We start from the raw sequence: 19,151 nt of genomic DNA, 5'->3' as shown, positions 1-19,151 counted from the left end.
GAGACTGGAAGTTTGATGTAGTCGCAGTCACTGAGACACACCTGAGAGATGATGTCAGAATGGAAAGATGTGAGTATGTTATGACTGGAAAGGGGCATAAGACTCAGGAGACATGGAGAGGAGGCGTAGCCTTACTTTACAAGAAAGAAAGGGGACTGAAAGTAGAGGAGTTTAATGTGGGAAAGTGTGAAGGCAATGAGGATATGATGGCAGTGAGAGTGGAATGCATGGGTGGTTGTGGCAGACCAGAGAAGGTGGTACTGGTGGTAATGTACATGACTGTCATGGATGAAAGAGCTGATAGGGAGAACAGGAAGTATGACATACTTAAGAAAGTTGTGAGAGAACATGGAGAGGAAAAAGTGCTAGTGGTGGGTGATATGAATGCACCTGTAGGAATACTGGGGGAGCAGATGAACAGAAATGGCAAAATGCTTGGAGAGTTTGCTGATGAAATGGAGTTGGAAAATCTGAGTGTTATTTTGGCAGAGGGGCAAGTGACTTAGAGTGAAAGGGAATGTGAATCAACGGTTGACTACATGTTGGTGAATGGAAGAATGCATAAAATTGTGTTGCATATGTGGATAGATGAGGATGGTATGATTGATATTGTGTCTGAGTGCCTGATGCATGGTAGGAATTAAGTTAAAACAGCAAGTAAGAAAAGGAAGTAGAGAATGAAAGATATAGGATGGGAGAACTTTCAAGCTGATCTGAGTGAAAGAAGCTGGGATGATGTAAGTGTGCATGATGTGGAGCACCTGAATGAGAAACTGGTTAAGGACATGCAGAGTGCTGCTGAAAACCAGATAGGGTTTGTGAGAATAGGCAGAAGAAAGAGACTATGTAAACCATGGTGAAATGATGAAATCAAAGAGCCTAGGAAGGACCAAAAAAGAATGAGTAGACAATGTAGATGGCTGAGGAAAAAGAGGCATGAAGGTGATGAGGCAGAGAATGAGCATCAGAATGTATGGCAGCATATGTGAAACAGCAGCAACTGATAAGATGAATAATAATGAAGGCCAAGGTGAAGTGTAATTGAATCTTCAATGGAGAAAGGCATGGAAGGTAGCCATGAATAGTACAAGTTCATGAGAGGTGAGAATATGTCAGGCAGTGTTGGTGTGGAGAGTCTGAAAGTGAATGGTGAAGTTATAACAGAGAAGGAAGGAATCAGGGAGGAAATCATACAGTTCTGGGAATAAATGGGTGGTGGTGTAGGTGAGGTGTTTGGTGTGAGAGAAGGATGTGTGACACTGGAGAGGAAGAATGCAGATGAACTGAATGAGAGAATCAGCAGGAAGGAGGTGGAAAAATGTGTGAAAAGGCAGAAGAATGGGAAGGCAGCAGGACCAGATGAGATACCCTATGAGATGTATAAAAATAAAGGGGAAGTTATGATTGACAGGATGACTAAGGTATTTAACCAGGTGTGGGAAGAGGAGAAAGTGCTAAGAATATGGTATGAATACAGGGTGACTGTTACACAAAGGAGTATACAAGTGTAAGGATGAGCTGAAGAACTCTAGGCTGATTGCATTAGTGAACACAGTAGGGAAAGTGTTCAGTGTAGTGTTGAATGAGAGAATGTGTAAATGGATTGAAAGAGCTGTAAAATTATTTAAAATAGCTTTGGATTCATAAAATAAAGCTTTGCATATTTTTTAGCTCAGTAAGAATCTATAACAAGAATATTAAATGGAATTGTAATATAGAAGTTGACAGATTGTATATATATATATATATATATATATATATATATATATATATATATATATATATATATATATATATATATATATATATATATATATATATAGTTTGAGACAAGAATTTAGCGATAGTGGATGAATACATTCCTGCCAAATGCTTTGTGAACTTGGAAAACCAGTAAAACAGTGTTCCCAGCTTCTGTTATGCCAAGATGAAGATTAAATGGAAACTTGTAAGAACTGGTAACTCAATGTAATTATGAGAAATTATGAGAAATTCTGAAATTATTATTTTTGGTCTAAATTTGTTAATAGACAGTGTTAGGTTCTGGCAGTATGTGGGACCATTAGTTAAAATGTTCAAGAACAATCTGAGAGCAGAGAAGTGGTATAAACTTTTAGGAATATTGAAAAAAAAAAAAAAATGGGCAGAAGGAACTCGTTTGTATGGGGATGCAGCCATATATAAGGCTTGGCACGGGTTTTCAGCGTCAGACACTTAACTAGCAGGCTTGTCCACAGGCATGTCATTGTTCACGGATTTCATATGTTTACAGAATGTGTCTATATGGGAATAACCATTTGTGCCTATTACAAAATAATTACTTGTGATAGGCTAACTAAACTGGTTGATGTACACCTACACTACTTTAGAATGCTATTTATTGAAAGTTAAGGTGACTCTGGGCACACTCAAGTTAACTTTTGTAAATTATCTACTTAAGTCTTATCTCATTAACTGATTAGGGCATTGTCATCTTCCTTAGTCTAGGGGTCCCACAACTACAAGATAACATAATTATAAATTAAATATATCATTGTTTATTCAGAGAAAGTAATATGAAGTCTGTTTGTTATATAGCAATTTAAATAAAATAAAATGAATCTCTTGTCATGGGATTTTCCAGTGTCTTATCTATCTCTGGCTAAATGCTACCATTCCACACCAAGTTTAAAATATTAGACATAAACTCATGGTTGGTGGCAGCTACCCTCTTTTTTTTTGTAATCTTAACAACAAACAAAGTAACCAAACTTAAAACAAATTTACCATCCAACTTAATTAATCTAAATCAAAACTAAACATCAGATTAATAATATAAATTAATCCAAGGATTAATTTACCAACTGTACTTAGGTTTTCTGGATATATATAGAAAGGTTATGATAGGGTGAATAGAGAAATGCTAGGTAGGGTTTTAGGAAAGATTGGGTTGAGCATAAAGATGGTCAACATAGTGCATAGCACATATGTTGACACAAGAGCTAAATACAGACTAGGAGATATAGAAACAGACTGGGTGAAGAGTGACAGCAAGGATGTATATTGTCACCAATCCTTCTCAGCTTGTATATAGAGGAGTCAGATTATAAAAAGAATAAATGCAGGAGTGAGTGTGGGAAATGATAGGATATGTGTGTTTTTTTATGCAAATGATGTAGTTGTTATGAGTGAATTGGCCGATGAGCTCCAAAGTTTGCTGGATGTTGTAGATGGGTATGGAAGAGACTTTGGAGTTAGGTTTAGCAGTGAGAAAAGCAAGGTAATGATGGTGGATAGATCAGAAGATGAAAGTAATGCAGTATGGAGACTTGGGGGAGAATGAGTTCAGATAGGCTAAAGAATACAAGTACTTAGAGATGTGGATGAGTCCGAATGGCTGTGAAAAGGCAAAGAATGAAAAGATAAGCTTGATAAACCAGCGGGTAGGTTGAATGGGAAGCGCAGCAAGAATGAGAGCTAGTAAGTATGACATGCTGAGAGAAGTGTGGAGGAGTGTGGCTGTGCCACATATAATGTATGGTATGGATGTGATTGCATTGAATGAAAGGGAAATTGATAAGTGAGAAGTGGGATAGAATAGAGTAGCAAGGATGGCACTGAATGCACCTACATACACAGCATTGGAAGCTTTGAGAGGTATATGGGAGGGCGCACATTTAGGGAAAGACTTACAAAAGCAACACAGGTACAAAATTAGACTTGAAAGAATGGATGATGCAAGAATAGCAATAAAGGTGTATCTGTGGGATGAAAGGGGAAGCAAATGGAGGAAGAGGTGCATGAGAATGACAGACAGGAGTGGATTACAAAAGTTGTGTGGGGAATGTGAATGGCTGAGAGAAACCAAAATGTGTGTGAATGGATCGTGACATAAGGAGGCAGAATTGGAACTGAATGGGATGTGAGAAAATGGAAGAATGAGATTAGACAGAGAAGTGAGTGGAAAAATGAGATGGAATGGTACAAAGAGAAAGAGGCCCCGATGTATGAAAGGTGGTATGATGGAAGCCTGGGTGGTGATCTCTTCCGAGCTAAGGCACAGTGTATGGATATGAATGCAAGGAATTACAGATGCTCCGAGTCCCACAGCAACATGTGCCGGATGTGTGACATGGGAGAGGATGAGACGGTGGAGCTTGTGGTGCTGGAGTGTGAGAGGTATGAAGGAGGAGAAAAATGATGCAAATGATTCTGAGTTAAGGCATAATAGAAATGAAAGAGTGGAAAAGACAGGAAGGGAATTGGTGGTGCTGCTGGGACCGTTAAGAGACGAATGAAAGGCTAAATGAGGCTGTGAAAGAGTTTCGGGAAAGAATGGTGTGCCAGATGTAGGAACAATTAGTTTAAAGGATACTGTTCGTTTTTTCAATTTTTTTTTTTTTCTGTCTTCTACAGGAGTTGCTGATCCAAAGGCATGGCTAAGGAGTGATCTCGGGCCACCTATAATTTCAAGATCAAGATCACGTGTCGGCATCAGGTTGGGAAGATCTGTCCATTTGCTGTAAACTTATCATAACTGTATCAGTTTCTAGCGTTTAGTGTCTAGTCGCACACATAGATGAAGGAATGATGTAAACAAAGCGTGTGTGGTATGTGAGAGAGGAGTGGATGAAGCAATAGAGGTAAGGGTAGGAAGATGTGATGTAGATCGGAGCCCTTGCCTTTGCAACGGCTCAGCTCATGTGAGGTTTTATTGATGCTGCATTTTTTTCTCTCACTCTCTGGCGATCCGCATTCGGTATATCAAGTGCTTATAACGGTGTGTATATGTGAAGATAAATAACCTCTCTAGTTGACCGCAGCCCTCGGAGTAGGGTTGGTTCAGGATGGGCGCTACAGCGCGCTGGTTCAAATAGCCAGGGCAGTGTTGCAGGTCTTCCACTGCTGCCCTAAACATACTGCATGATGTGCCCAAATTTTGGAAACGTCTTTTGTTGTTGAGATTCAAGTTGTTTGTTTTGGCTTTGTAGAGAATCACGGAGGTCGGGGTGGATATTTTTACGCGTGCACCAGTAGCAACATGGCTTTTCTTTCCCTATTCGTCAGATGGAGTTCATTTTGAATAATTTGAACCCCATATATACTCACCACAAATTAATTATAAAGGTGACAGCAATTTTTAAATACTTATATGTTTTTTTGGGGAAGCGAGTTAGATTAATTTGGTTAGGTTAGTTTGGCTAGATTAATTTGGTTAGGTTAGATTAGTTAGGTTAGTTTAGTTTGGTTAGGTTAGCTTGGTTAGGTTAGGTTAGAGTAGGGATAAATTTCTATAAGTGCACCTATCTAACATTTTCAGATGAAACTATATTTTCTTGATCTATTTTGATGTGCTTTGAATGAATCTAGTAATCATTTTGCTGCAAATCATCCTTTTATATATAATATATATATATATATATATATATATATATATATATATATATATATATATATATATATATATATATATATATATATATATATATATATAAAACACTCCCTTACACATAAACAAGCAGAAATTCATCCATAAAATATTAACTAAACCTAACCTAATTTAACTAAACCAAACCTACATTAACCTAACGTACCTTAAGGTTAAATTTTATAAAAATTAATATCTCAGGAATTAACAACTTACTTGCAGCAGTAAAGATACACACCACTGTGTTATGTGACCCAATTATTTCACTGAGAACTCTCTCTCTCTCTCTCTCTCTCTCTCTCTCTCTCTCTCTCTCTCTCTCTCTCTCTCTCTCTCTCTCTCTCTCTCTCTCTCTCTCTCTCTCTCTCTCTCTCTCTCTCTCTCTCTCTCTCTCTCTCTCAGTGAAATAATTGGGTCACAAAACACACTGGTGTGTATCTTTACTGCTGCAAGTAAGTTGTTAATTCCTGAGATATTAATTTTTATAAAATTTAACCTTAAGGTACGTTAGGTTAATGTAGGTTTGGTTTAGTTAAATTAGGTTAGGTTTAGTTAATGTTTTATGGATGAATTTCTGCTTGTTTATGTGTAAGGGAGTGTTTTATATATATATATATATATATATATATATATATATATATATATATATATATATATATATATATATATATATATATATATATAAAAGGATGATTTGCAGCAGAAATGATTACTAGATTCATTCAAAGCACATCAAAATAGATCAAGAAAATATAGTTTCATCTGAAAATGTTAGATAGGTGCACTTATAGAAATTTATCCCTACTCTAACCTAACCTAACCAAGCTAACCTAACCAAACTAAACTAACCTAACTAATCTAACCTAACCAAATTAATCTAGCCAAACTAACCTAACCAAATTAATCTAACTTGCTTCCCCCAAAAAACATATAAGTATTTAAAAATTGCTGTCACCTCTCTCTCTCTCTCTCTCTCTCTCTCTCTCTCTCTCTCTCTCTCTCTCTCTCTCTCTCTCTCTCTCTCTCTCTCTCTCTCTCTCTCTCTCTCTCTCAAGAGAGAGAGAGAGAGAGAGAGAGAGAGAGAGAGAGAGAGAGAGAGTACACTTGTATAGATTAGGTAGGTTACTTTTGTTAGGTTGGGTTAGGTGGTGGTGTAAGCTGGCTGCCAACCACAGCAAGCGGCAGCCAGTGCTCTCTTGTGGAACACTGCCAGTGAATGCTACTGCTGTGTTATTTGTGAGGATGGAGCAATATTTTCCTGTTAAATTTTGGTCTGTTTTGTGTTAATTTGCTTTTTGTTTTTGTTCTTTATGGCTGTAGTATTGATTTTGTATAATTATTTACATTTCTCACAAGTCAAAATTTCTCACTTGTATTCATCTTCATTTCATTCAAAGGGGCCACTTTATGTTTCTTTCAACATATTTATTATCAACACATTCATCATGCGGGAACACAGATAACAACAAATTCATAAACACAACTAATATTCACTTGGTGCAATTAATGTTCACTTAGAAAAACACACATGATATCTGCATCACATCAATTTCCATTTCCTATGACTTGAATTCTTTCAAGAGGGAGGTTTCAAGACACTTATCCTTCAATTTTTGATTACTGCCTTGGACCCCGTTCGAGGACTGGCATCTCAATGGGTTTTTTTTCATTGGATTTTTGTTGCCCTTGGCTGGTGTCCCTCCTACATAAAAATTAAATAAATAAATAAATAAATAAATATTCTGTAATCAAGTAAATCTTTCTACATCATATAAGTTTATCATACCCAACATAAAACATCAAATAAATATCCTAGTCCTTCTTTAATAAGATACTTGATTTTTCTAGACTGCCTTACACTTTCAAGTTCCACTTACTTCAAGTTATTCCATCAGTCTCAACCCCTCTCTGGTCAGGCCCTCTGGAACTCAGGCTTTCTGTCTGCTACTGACTAATTCTCTCTGTTACTCTATTTATATACAATCTTTCGGGGACTGCTTACTTCCCTCAAAAAATTATTTCCTAACGTTTTACATATCTGCCATTCACATTTCTCATTTACACATATGATCTACCCACAGGCATGGTACTTAATATAGAACATCAGTCAGGGTATAGGGGCAGTTTAGGGGTGGAACTTAAGTAGGCCTAGGTACGTTTTTATGGGCTACCCTTTCCTTCTGGTGCCTCACGCCTCCTGACTTACTTTTACTTTCCCTTTCAATCATTTTTTTTTTCCTTGCCCCCTACATCATTACTGTTAATCCCCTTTTGATCCAGGCTGCCTTCCCAACGGTCTATGGTCTTCTTGTTGTGTATTGGTTGGGTCTGTGTCCATGCTTATTGTTCTGTCGGCTCCCTTGATATCAAGTGCTAATTACTTTCCCAGGTGGGATGACTGCTTGTTTTCTCAATAATTCATCAGTCTTCTCCATTTCCTCTTTCTTTTTAATTATTCTATCTTCTCTTCTTTATTCTGCTTTATTTTGTCTTCTTTCTTCTTATTTATTCTATCTTTTCTTCTTACTTCTTTCTTCTTTCTTGTTATGTGACAACACCATATATACTGTAGTGTGGGGTCACCACAATTTCATGTACATGAATCTTTCTTCAAAAATTCTGGCCTTCATTCTAGACACTCTCACTTCCCCTCTCATTGTTCAGGTTTGAGTGTATTCTGGTGTTCCGAAAATCTGTCTGTAAATGCTGTTTTCTATTGTTTATTTCTATTTCTGTCTCTGTGAAATTTAATACATTGGCCCCTTATGGGAGACAGACACTTTTCCAGTAAGTCTTGCCAATGGTAATTTTATGACAGCTTCTTGCTGTGATGGAGTATGTCATATTTGCTAATCTTTATGTTTTCTTTATTGTATGTATATATTATTTATCTGTTCTTTGACCATGTCTCTCTGATTGGTTATTGTGAGGCCCAAATACTTTATTTCATCAGTTTTTTATATTTTTATTATTTATTTTTTTTTTTATGTAGGAAGGACACTGGCCAAGGGCAACAAAAATCTAATAAAAAAATATGCCCACTGAAATGCCAGTCACATAAAATGGTCAAAGCAGTGGTCAAAAATTGATGAATAAGTGTCTTGAAACCTCTCTCTTGAAGGAATTCAAGTCATAGTTAGGTGGAAATACAGAAGCAGGCAGGGAGTTCCAGAGTTTACCAGAGAAAGGGATGAATGATTGAGAATACTGGTTAACTCTTGTGTTAGAGAGGTGGACAGAATAGGGGTGAGAGAAAGAAAGTCTTGTGCAGCGAGGCTGTGGGAGGAGGGGAGGCATGCAGTTAGCAAGATCAGAAGAGCAGTTAGCATGAAAATAGCGGTAAAAGACAGCTAGATATGCAACATTGCAGCGGTGAGAGAGAGGCTGAAGACAGTCAGTTAGAGGAGAGGAGTCTATGAGACGAAAAGCTTTTAATTCCGCCCTGTCTAGTAGAGCAGTATGAGTGGAACCCCCCCAGACATGTGAAGCATACTCCATACATGGACGGATAAGGCCATTGTACAGAGTTACCAGCTGGGGGGGTGAGAAAAACTGACGGAGACGTCTCAGAACACCTAACTTCATAGAAGCTGTTTTAGCTAGAGATGAGATGTGAAGTTTCCAGTTCAGATTATAAGTAAAGGACAGACCGAGGATGTTCAGTGTAGAAGAGGGGGACAGTTGAGTGTCATTGAAGAAGAGGGGATAGTTGTCTGGAGGGTTGTGTCGAGTTGATAGATGGAGGAATTGAGTTTTTGAGGCATTGAACAATACCAAGTTTACTCTGCCCCAATCAGAAATTTTAGAAAGATCAGAAGTCAAGCGTTCTGTGGCTTCCCTGCGTGATATGTTTACCTCCTGAAGGGTTGGACGTCTATGAAAAGACGTGGAAAAGTGCAGGGTGGTATCATTAGCATAGGAGTGGATAGGACAAGAAGTTTGGTTTAGAAGATCATTAATGAATAATAAGAAGAGAGTGGGTGACAGGACAGACCCCTGAGGAACACCACTGTTAAAAGATATAGGAGAAGAACAGTGACCGTCTACCACAGCAGCAATAGAACGGTCAGAAAGGAAACTTGAGATGAAGTTACAGAGGGAAGAATAGAAACTGTAGGAGGGTAGTTTGGAAATCAAAGCTTTGTGCCAGACTCTATCAAAAGCTTTTGATATGTCCAAGGCAACAGCAAAAGTTTCACCAAAATCTCTAAAAGAGGATGACCAAGACTCATTAAGGAAAGCCAGAAGGTCACCAGTAGAGCAGCCTTGACAGAACCCACACTGGCGATCAGATAGAAGGTTGTGAAGTGATAGATGTTTAAGAATCTTTCTGTTTAGGATAGATTCAAAAACTTTTGATAGGCAGGAAATTAAAGCAATAGAACAGTAGTTTGAGGGATTTAAACACTCACCGTTTTTAGGAACAAGTTGAATGTAGGCAAACTTCCAGCAAGAAGGAAAGGTAGATGTTGACAGACAGAGTTGAAAGAGTTTGACTAGGCATGGTGCAAGCATGGAGGTGCAGTTTCGGAGAACAATAGGAGGGACCCCATCAAATCCATAAGCCTTCTGAGGGTTTAGGCCAGGGAGGGCATGGAAAACATCATTGCAAAGAATTTTAATAGGTAGCATGAAGTAGTCAGAGGGCGGAGGAGAGGGAGGAACAAGCGCTGAATCATCCAAGGTAGAGTTTTAGCAAAGGTCTGAGCGAAGAGTTCAGCTATAGAGATAGATGTGATAGCAGTGGTCCCATGTGGTTGAAATAAAGGAGGGGAAAGAAGAAGCAAAGTTATTGATGATGTTTTTGGCTAGATGCCAGAAGTCAAGAGGGGAGTTAGATCTTGAAAAATTTTGACACTTTCTAATAATGAAGGAGTTTTTGGCTAGTTGAAAAACAGACTTGATAGGAGAGTTGAAGGATAACAAAGTTGAAGGCTAGTTCACCAGCATTGTCAGTGAAGGGAGAGGAAATCCAAAGCTGTTGGTAAACATTGAAGTCTCCAAGAATGGGGATCTCTGCATAAGGGAAGAGAGTCAGAATGTGCTCCACTTTGGAAGTTAAGTAATCAAAGAATTTCTTATAGTCAGAGGAGTTAGGTGAGAGTATACAGCACGAATAAATTTAGTTTGAGAGTGACTCTGTAGTCATAGCCAGATGGTGGAAAACTCAGAAGATTCAAGAGCGTGGGCATGAAAGCAGGTTAAGTCATTACACACATAAACGCAACATCCAGCTTTGGATTGAAAATGAGGATGAAGAAAGTAGGAGGGAACAGAAAAGGGGCTACTATCAGTTGCCTCAGACACCTGTGTTTCAGTAAGGAAAAGAAGATGAGGTCTATTAGAGGAGAGGTGATGTTCTACAGATTGAAAATTAGATCTAAGACTGCAAGTGTTGCAGAAATTAATGAAGAAAAAGTTGAGGGGGGTGGCAAGACACTTAGGGTCGGTATCAGGAAGACTGCCGTTCCTATCCCTCCTATCCACTATAGGCACACTTGATGTTGTCATATTATTCTGTGCCCTGTCAATGCATGCCTTTGAATGTTGGCAAATGCCAATTTACACACCGTCACAGGTATGCCACTCACAGTGACATGGTAACTCCTGGTGCAACTCTTTTGTATTTCAAGGTTATCTGTACCCCTACACTTCACTGCCAGTAGTGTTGTTTGTTTTTGTATATAGGCAGTCTGTGTATCCCAACAGCCTGAAGACCAGAATTTTGTGAATATCGTTTCAATATCTTGACCAACAGCATCATAACACATACGGGAACAATTACAGGGGGTCAGACTTCACACTTAGCAACTTTTTCCCCCTGTGACAGCAGACGTATACATTTCACCGAGATTGTGTTTCTTTTTGGCCTCTTTTTTTCTTCCAGGCAGCCTCATTTGTGGGTCTCTCTCTCTCTCAATCCCAAGGGTGAGGCAAAACTCAGACTGTTCCTAGAATCACTGTCAACCATACTGGTGTACAAAAAAGCCTAAAGAAAGGAAAAATTGTCAAAAGTAAGGGAGCCTTCTGATCAGTATTACTGACACGGGAAGACTGACTGAGGCTGGTACAGCACACATCCGCATTCCCATTGGCTGGGAGGGGGTGACTCACCATAATCACACGCTCTGATTGGTCCTGGTACTTCTCTCAGGCGCTTGCCTCACTGCAGCACGGAACATCTTGCCGTGTGGTCTGTGTGTGGAAAAATCTGAGTTTTCTATTACATTTCGACCATATGAACTTATGTTTTGGACTTTCAGAATATGTTGGTTACCTCATGAAAGAGCTTGAATTGCCCTATCCAATGCATCCGAGAACTCAATTTTGACCCGGGTATTGCTTACCTCGCTATCGCAAGGGGCGCCACAGATGTCATTGGTCATTGTCAAGGTCACTCACTGACTGTCACACACCCACAATCCATCCCTCAAATAAGAGGTTAACTTCATAGCTGTGAGCAATAATGAAAAAATTTATTATGATAACTGATAAATCAATAACGATAATCTTATCGGTGATAACTGATAATTGGTAACTGGTGATAAATTTGTCACCTGATAACTGATAAATTGATAAATCCAAAATAATGATACTAGCAATAACAATATTGATATTTTGAATAAAGTCAATAAATGTAAATCGTGATAATTTATCACAATAAGCCCATCTATGGTTGAATGTGTCAGTCAACTCTCCAGCATTTTAAGAGCTAGGATGTTTATAATATAAAGCAAGCATTCAATAATTTTGAAATATGCTGTAATTTACAACATTTCATAAGATAAAACAAGTGTTTGATAGCATTAAAGGGGTTATTATACCCAAAATTCAGTAGAGGTTCATTATGTCAATAGTTTACTGTATTAAAAAACATAAAAAAATTGAGGTGTTTTTTTGGAGGCTGGAACGGATTAATGACATTTCAATTAATTTTGATATGGAAAATTTATCAGACATACAAGCAAATTGACTTATGAGCTCTGTCACAAAACAGATTAAACTCATAAGTATATATATATATATATATATATATATATATATATATATATATATATATATATATATATATATATATATATATATATATATATATATATATATATATATATATATATATATATATATATATATATATATATATATATATATATATATATATATATATATATATATATATATATATATATATATATATATATATATATATATACACACACACACACACACACACACACACACACACACACACACACACACACACACACACACACACACACACACACACACAGTACTTGCCACTGAAACTGTTGCTGAGACTTCAATGGCTGTCAGAATTTTCAAAATGCTTGTGCTTGTTCTAGCTGAGCATGGGTGCTTTGAAAATTATTAGATATCTGGCAACTTGGCTTCAGTGTCTGAGATATACAGAGGAGGGAAAATTGACAGTTGCTGATCACACCTATTAAAGGGGGGTGTAGTTCTGCCAACCCTCCCACCTGCTAAGCTTGCACTTACTAGGCCCGGTTCACAGTAGGTGTTTTCACTTGTGCAGTTCAAGCTGAGACAGTGCAATTACAGTGTTAGTCAATGGAGGCATTGACACACAACTGTGCTGTTTTTTTCCACCCATCACAGTTCCCCACACAAGTCAAGGTCTACCTTCCAACTGTGCAGGTTGATTTACATACATTTGAAAGGCAGCGTACACACTTGATGGTTTGAAGGCCACAGTGAGCTTCCATTGGCCAACTTGGCTTATGATCAGTGGCAGAACTGCCATTTTAGGGCTGTGATTTCCCCCCAGAGTGCCCCACAACTTCAGGGGAGTGCTCCCCTCCTATTAAATATCTAAGCAAATTGGTAATATACTGGTAAAAAAAAAAAAATCATGATCATGAATGGGTCTAAAATGACATGATGATACAAAAGCTGTGGGTGAGATAACAGATACATAACGAACACCTATTCAATATAAGATTAATGTACACATACCACAGTTGTTTAATTATAATCCAAAGTCAAAACTATAGTCCAAATATTTGTATTTTGCTGGCAAGTAATGATGCGTGAGATCAAGTCCGCCACGCGTATGAGCACAACAGCTGCGGCAGGATTGTTAACTGTCTTTCTTATACTGTCATTCTCATATGGTCATCATTACATAGTATTTGGTATAATGGTTATGATATTACTAATGCTCAATAAGGGCCGCTGGCCAAGGGCAACAAAAATTATTTCAAGAAAAAAAAGGCCCACTTAGATGCCAGTTTCCAATGCACTGTCAAAAAGGTTGATCAAATAATAGAGGGTAAGTGTCTTGAAACTTCCCTCTTCAAAGAGTTCAAGTCATAAGAAGGAGGAAATACAGAAGCAGGCAGGGAGTTCCAATGCCTACCAGAGAAAGGGATGGATGATTGAGAATACTGGTAAACTCTTGCATTGGAGAGGTAGACAGAATAGAGCTGAAAAAGGAGAAAGTTTTGTGCAGTGAGGCCATGGGAGGAGGGAAGGCATGCAGTTAATAAGATCAGAAGAGCATTTAGCATGAAAATAAAGGTAGAAGGTAGAAAGAGATGCAACATTGTGTCAGTGAGAGAGAGGCTGAAGACAATCAGTTAGAGGAAAGGAGTTGATGAGACAAAAAACCTTTGATTCCACCCTGTCCAAAAGAGTTGTATGAATGGAACATCCCCCCCACCTATACATGTGAAGCATACTCCATACATGGAAGGATAAGGCCTCTACAGAGTTAGCAACTGGAGGGGTGAGAAAAACTGGCAGAAATGACTCAGAACACCTGACTTCATACATACAAACTGTTTCAGGTAGAGATGAGTTATATATATATATATATATATATATATATATATATATATATATATATATATATATATATATATATATATATATATATATATATATATATATATATATATATATATATATATATATATATATATATAACAATGGTAAATTTGCTCTACCCCATTGAAAAATTTTAGAGAGATCAGAAGTCAGGCATTCTGTGGTTTCCCTGTGTGAGCTCTTTAATTCCTGAAGGATTGTACATCTACAAAAAGATGTGAAAAAGGTGGCAGTGGAGTGGATAAGACAAGTAGTTTGGCTTAGAAGACCATTGATGAATATTAGAAAGAGAGTGTGAAGCGCTTGCTATTGATAGCAGAAGAGTTTAAGCAAAACCTTGTGGAACTTAACCCTAACAATGACAGATCTTTTACTGCCTCAGACCACTTTAACAGCCTGCAAGAGCCTTACAATGAACTGTTCAAGAAATATGTGAACATCAAGCAGCAGCCCATGGTTACCCACTACTACTTCCCAGCAGGAAGCCCTCCACCTGCCTCACTGGAAGTGGAAGACAAAGAAATTGAAAGGATCTTCTTAGCTGTACCAGAGGATGATGATGTGGTGTCAAATTTTGACTTTGGGGGTTTTGGGAGTGATGATGAGGGAGAAGCTGGTGCTGCATTTTTTTTTTTTTTTTTCTCTAGATGAAAGAGAAGCCAGCTCATGAGTATGTTATTTGGTGACCTGGTACTCTGAAGTTGTACAACAGTGAAGAGTCAAGGGAAGTCCTGACCTCTAATCCTTCTGCTTATGCTGTCACCCTTTCTTCTCCGTTGGGCTCCTCCGATCACAATCTCATATCTTTATCTTGTCCTATCACTCCAATCCCTCCTCAGGATCCCTCTAAGCGAAGGTGCCTCTGGCGTTTTGCCTATGCTAGTTGGGGGGACCTGAGGAGGTATTTTGCTGATTTTCCTTGGAATGACTACTGCTTCCATGTCAGAGACCCGTCTTTGTGTGCTGAGCGCATAACAGAGGTGATAGTGTCTGGCATGGAGGCGTACATTCCTCACTCTTTTTCTCGTCCTAAACCTTCTAAACCTTGGTTTAACACAGCTTGTTCTCGTGCTATACATGATAGAGAGGTGGCCCACAAAAGGTACTTAAGCCTTCCATCACCAGAATCTCATGCACTTTATATTTCTGCCCGGAACCATGCCAAGTCTGTTCTCCAACTAGCCAAAAACTCCTTCATTAACAGAAAATGTCAAAACCTTTCAAGATCTAACTCCCCTCGTGATTTCTGGCATCTAGCCAAAAATATCTCCAATAACTTTGCTTCTTCTTCTTTCCCTCCTCTACTTCAACCAGATGGCACCACTGCTATCACATCTATTTCTAAAGCTGAACTCTTTGCTCAAACCTTTGCTAAAAACACTACCTTGGACGATTCTGGGCTTGTTCCTCCCTCTCCTCCACCCTCTGACTACTTCATGCCACCTATTAAAATTCTTCGTAATGATGTTTTCCATGCCCTCGCTGGTCTAAACCCTCGGAAGGTTTATGGACATAATGGGGTCCCTCCTATTGTTCTCCGAAACTGTGCCTCCGTGCTTGCTCCTTGCCTAGTCAAACTCTTTCAGCTCTGTCTGTCAACATCTACCTTTCCTTCTTGCTGGAAGTTTGCCTACATTCAACCTGTTCCTAAAAAGGGTGACCGCTCTAATTCCTCAAACTACCGTCCTATTGCTTTAATTTCCTGCTTATCTAAAGTTTTTTAATCTATCCTCAACAGGAAGATTCTTAAACATCTATCACTTCACAACCTTCTATCTGATCGCCAGTATGGGTTCCGTCAAGGCCGCTCTACTGGTGATCTTCTGGCTTTCCTTACTGAGTCTTGTTCATCCTCTTTTAGAGACTTTGGTGAAACTTTTGCTGTTGCCTTGGACATATCAAAAGCCTTTGATAGAGTCTGGCACAAAGCTTTGATTTCCAAACTACCCTCCTACGGTTTCTATCCTTCTCTCTGTAACTTCATCTCAAGTTTCCTTTCTGACTGTTCTATTGCTGCTGTGGTAGACGGTCACTGTTCTTCTCCTAAATCTATTAACAGTGGTGTTCCTCAGGGTTCTGTCCTGTCACCCACTCTCTTCTTATTATTCATTAATGATCTTCTAAACCAAACTTCTTGTCCTATCCACTCCTATGCTGATGATACCACCCTGCACTTTTCCACGTCTTTTCATAGACGTCCAACCCTTCAGGAGGTAAACATATCACGCAGGGAAGCCACAGAACGCCTGACTTCTGATCTTTCTAAAATTTCTGATTGGGGCAGAGCAAACTTGGTATTGTTCAATGCCTCAAAAACTCAATTCCTCCATCTATCAACTCGACACAATCTTCCAGACAACTATCCCCTCTTCTTCAATGACACTCAACTGTCCCCCTCTTCTACACTGAACATCCTCGGTCTGTCCTTTACTTATAATCTGAACTGGAAACTTCACATCTCATCTCTAGCTAAAACAGCTTCTATGAAATTAGGTGTTCTGAGACGTCTCCGTCAGTTTTTCTCACCCCCCCAGCTGCTAACTCTGTACAAGGGCCTTATCCGTCCATGTATGGAGTATGCTTCACATGTCTGGGGGGTTCCACTCATACTGCTCTTCTAGACAGGGTGGAATCAAAAGCTTTTCGTTTCATCAACTCCTCTCCTCTAACTGACTGTCTTCAGCCTCTCTCTCACCGCCGCAATGTTGCATATCTAGCTGTCTTCTACCGCTATTTTCATGCTAACTGCTCTTCTGATCTTGCTAACTGCATGCCTCCCCTCCTTCCGCGGCCTCGCTGCACAAGACTTTCTTCTTTCTCTCATCCCTATTGTCCACCTCTCTAACGCAAGAGTTAACCAGTATTCTCAATCATTCATCCCTTTCTCTGGTAAACTCTGGAACTCCCTGCCTTCTTCTGTATTTCCACCTTCTTATGACTTGAATTCCTTCAAGAGGGAGGTTTCAAGACACTTATCCACCAATTTTTGACCACTGCTTTGACCCTTTTATGGGACTGGCATTTCAGCGGGCATTTTTTTTTTTATTAGATTTTTGTTGCCCTTGGCCAGTATCCTTCCTACATAAAAAAAAAAAAAAAACTTTACTTGTGCTATATGACAACCATTGCTAATACTGTAAATGTGATTTATTGCATACATAAGCTTTAGTTACACTGTGATTTCCAGGGTGGTGGAAGTTTAGGTGGAAGAAGAGTTGAAGTTGTGATGCTTGGAACTAGTTCGAATTTCCCCACAAGATCCCTTTATTTTTTGAGCAGCACGTAGTGATGATTTGCATAACCATGTGTGCTGGTAGTACAAATTTACCACGTTATGTACAGCACCACCAAACTTAACTTCCAAACTGGAGCACATCCTGACTCTATATGGAGATCTTCACTGACCATCCTGGTGAGCTAGCCTTTAACTTTGCTATTCTCCACGGCTTAGAGCAACTGGTGCAACACCCTACCATTCTGGAGATACAGCCAACATTCTTGATCTTTTCCTCACCTCTAATCTTTCTGCTTATGCTGTCACCTTATCTTCTCCACTGGGCTCCTCCAATCACAAACTCATATCTGTATTTTGTCCTCTTGCTCCAATCCCTCCTCAGGATCCCCAAAGAAGAGTGCCTCTGGCATTTTCCCCTTGCTAACTGGGGAAACCTGAGAAGGGATTACACTGATTTTCCATGGAATGACTACTCCTTCTGTGTCAGGTACTTCTCTGTGTGCTGAGGTGATAGTGTCTGGCACAGAGATACACATTCCTCACTCTTCCTCTTGTCCTAAACCTTCCAAACCTTGGTTTAACACAGACTGTTCTCTTGCTATACATGATAGAGAGGTAGGCCACAAAAGGTATTTGAATTTTCCATCACCAGAATCTCATGCACTTTATTTTTTTGCCAGGAATCATGCCAAGTCTGTTCCTCAGCTAGCCCAAAAACTCCTTCAATAATAGAAAGTGTCAAAATCTCCCATTGTGACTATTGGCAACTAATTAAAAATATTTCCAATAACTATCTCCTTATCCTTCCCTCCTCTATTTCAACTTAATGGTACCACTGCTATCTCATCTATCCCTAAAACAGAACTCCTCGTTCAAACCTTTGTTAAAAACTTTACCCTCTACCCTGGATGATTCAGGGCTTGTTTCTCCCTCTTCACCCTCCAACTACTTCATGCTACTTTGCAGTGATGTTTTCCATGCCCTCACTGGCCTTGACCCTCAGAAGATTTATGGACCTGATGAAGTCCCTCCTAATGTTTTCTGAAACTGTGCCTCTGTGCTTGCACCTTGCCTAGTCAAACTCTTCCAGCTCTATCAATATCTACCTTTCCTTCCTGCTGGAAGTTTGTTTACATTCAACCTGTTTAAATGCTAAAAAGGGTGACCACTCTAGTCCCTCCAACTATTGTCCTATTGCTTTAATTTCCTGCCTTTTCAAAGTTTTCAAATCCATCCTCAACTGGAAAATTTTTAAACATCTATCACTTCACAACCTTCTATCTGATGATCAGTATGGGTTCCATTGTGGCTGCATCCTGGTGCATCCTCTTCCTGCTCCAGCTCCTCTGCTGCCTCCACCATTATTTTACTGTGTGTTCTGTCTGCTGATTGTTCACCGTGTCCAGAACCTCATCTGCCATGACAGCATCAAAGCCTGGTATCCTTTGAGAGACAGGATGTCTGCCACCCATCTCTCCACCCCACTATCGTTGGCGGCAAGCATTTTTTTTTTTTTTTTTTTTTTTTTATGTAGGAAGGATACTGGCCAAGGGCAACAAAAATCTAATAAAAAAAATGCCCACTGAAATGCCAGTCCCATAAAAGGGTCAAAGCAGTGGTCAAAAATTGGTGGATAAGTGT

At 39.1% G+C, this 19,151-nt stretch overlaps 1 protein-coding gene across 3 annotated transcripts in view; it reads left to right on the top strand.

Annotated features, from left to right (window-relative positions):
- Nucleotides 1-4,381: 4,381 nt before the first annotated feature.
- LOC135109049 (uncharacterized) overlaps nt 4,382-19,151 on the top strand; it is a 39,970-nt gene continuing 25,200 nt past the window's right edge. The window contains exon 1 of one of the 3 annotated variants that reach the window (XM_064020043.1): nt 4,382-4,477. The gene's annotated coding sequence lies outside the window, so the exon portion shown is untranslated. The other 2 variants (XM_064020041.1, XM_064020042.1) reach the window with 2 other exon arrangements.

This window comes from Scylla paramamosain, chromosome 18 (genome assembly GCF_035594125.1).
Source record: "Scylla paramamosain isolate STU-SP2022 chromosome 18, ASM3559412v1, whole genome shotgun sequence".
Classification (NCBI taxonomy): domain Eukaryota; kingdom Metazoa; phylum Arthropoda; class Malacostraca; order Decapoda; family Portunidae; genus Scylla; species Scylla paramamosain.
The sequence above is the reverse complement of the archived record's forward strand: the minus strand, read 5'-3'. Positions and strand labels throughout refer to the sequence as shown.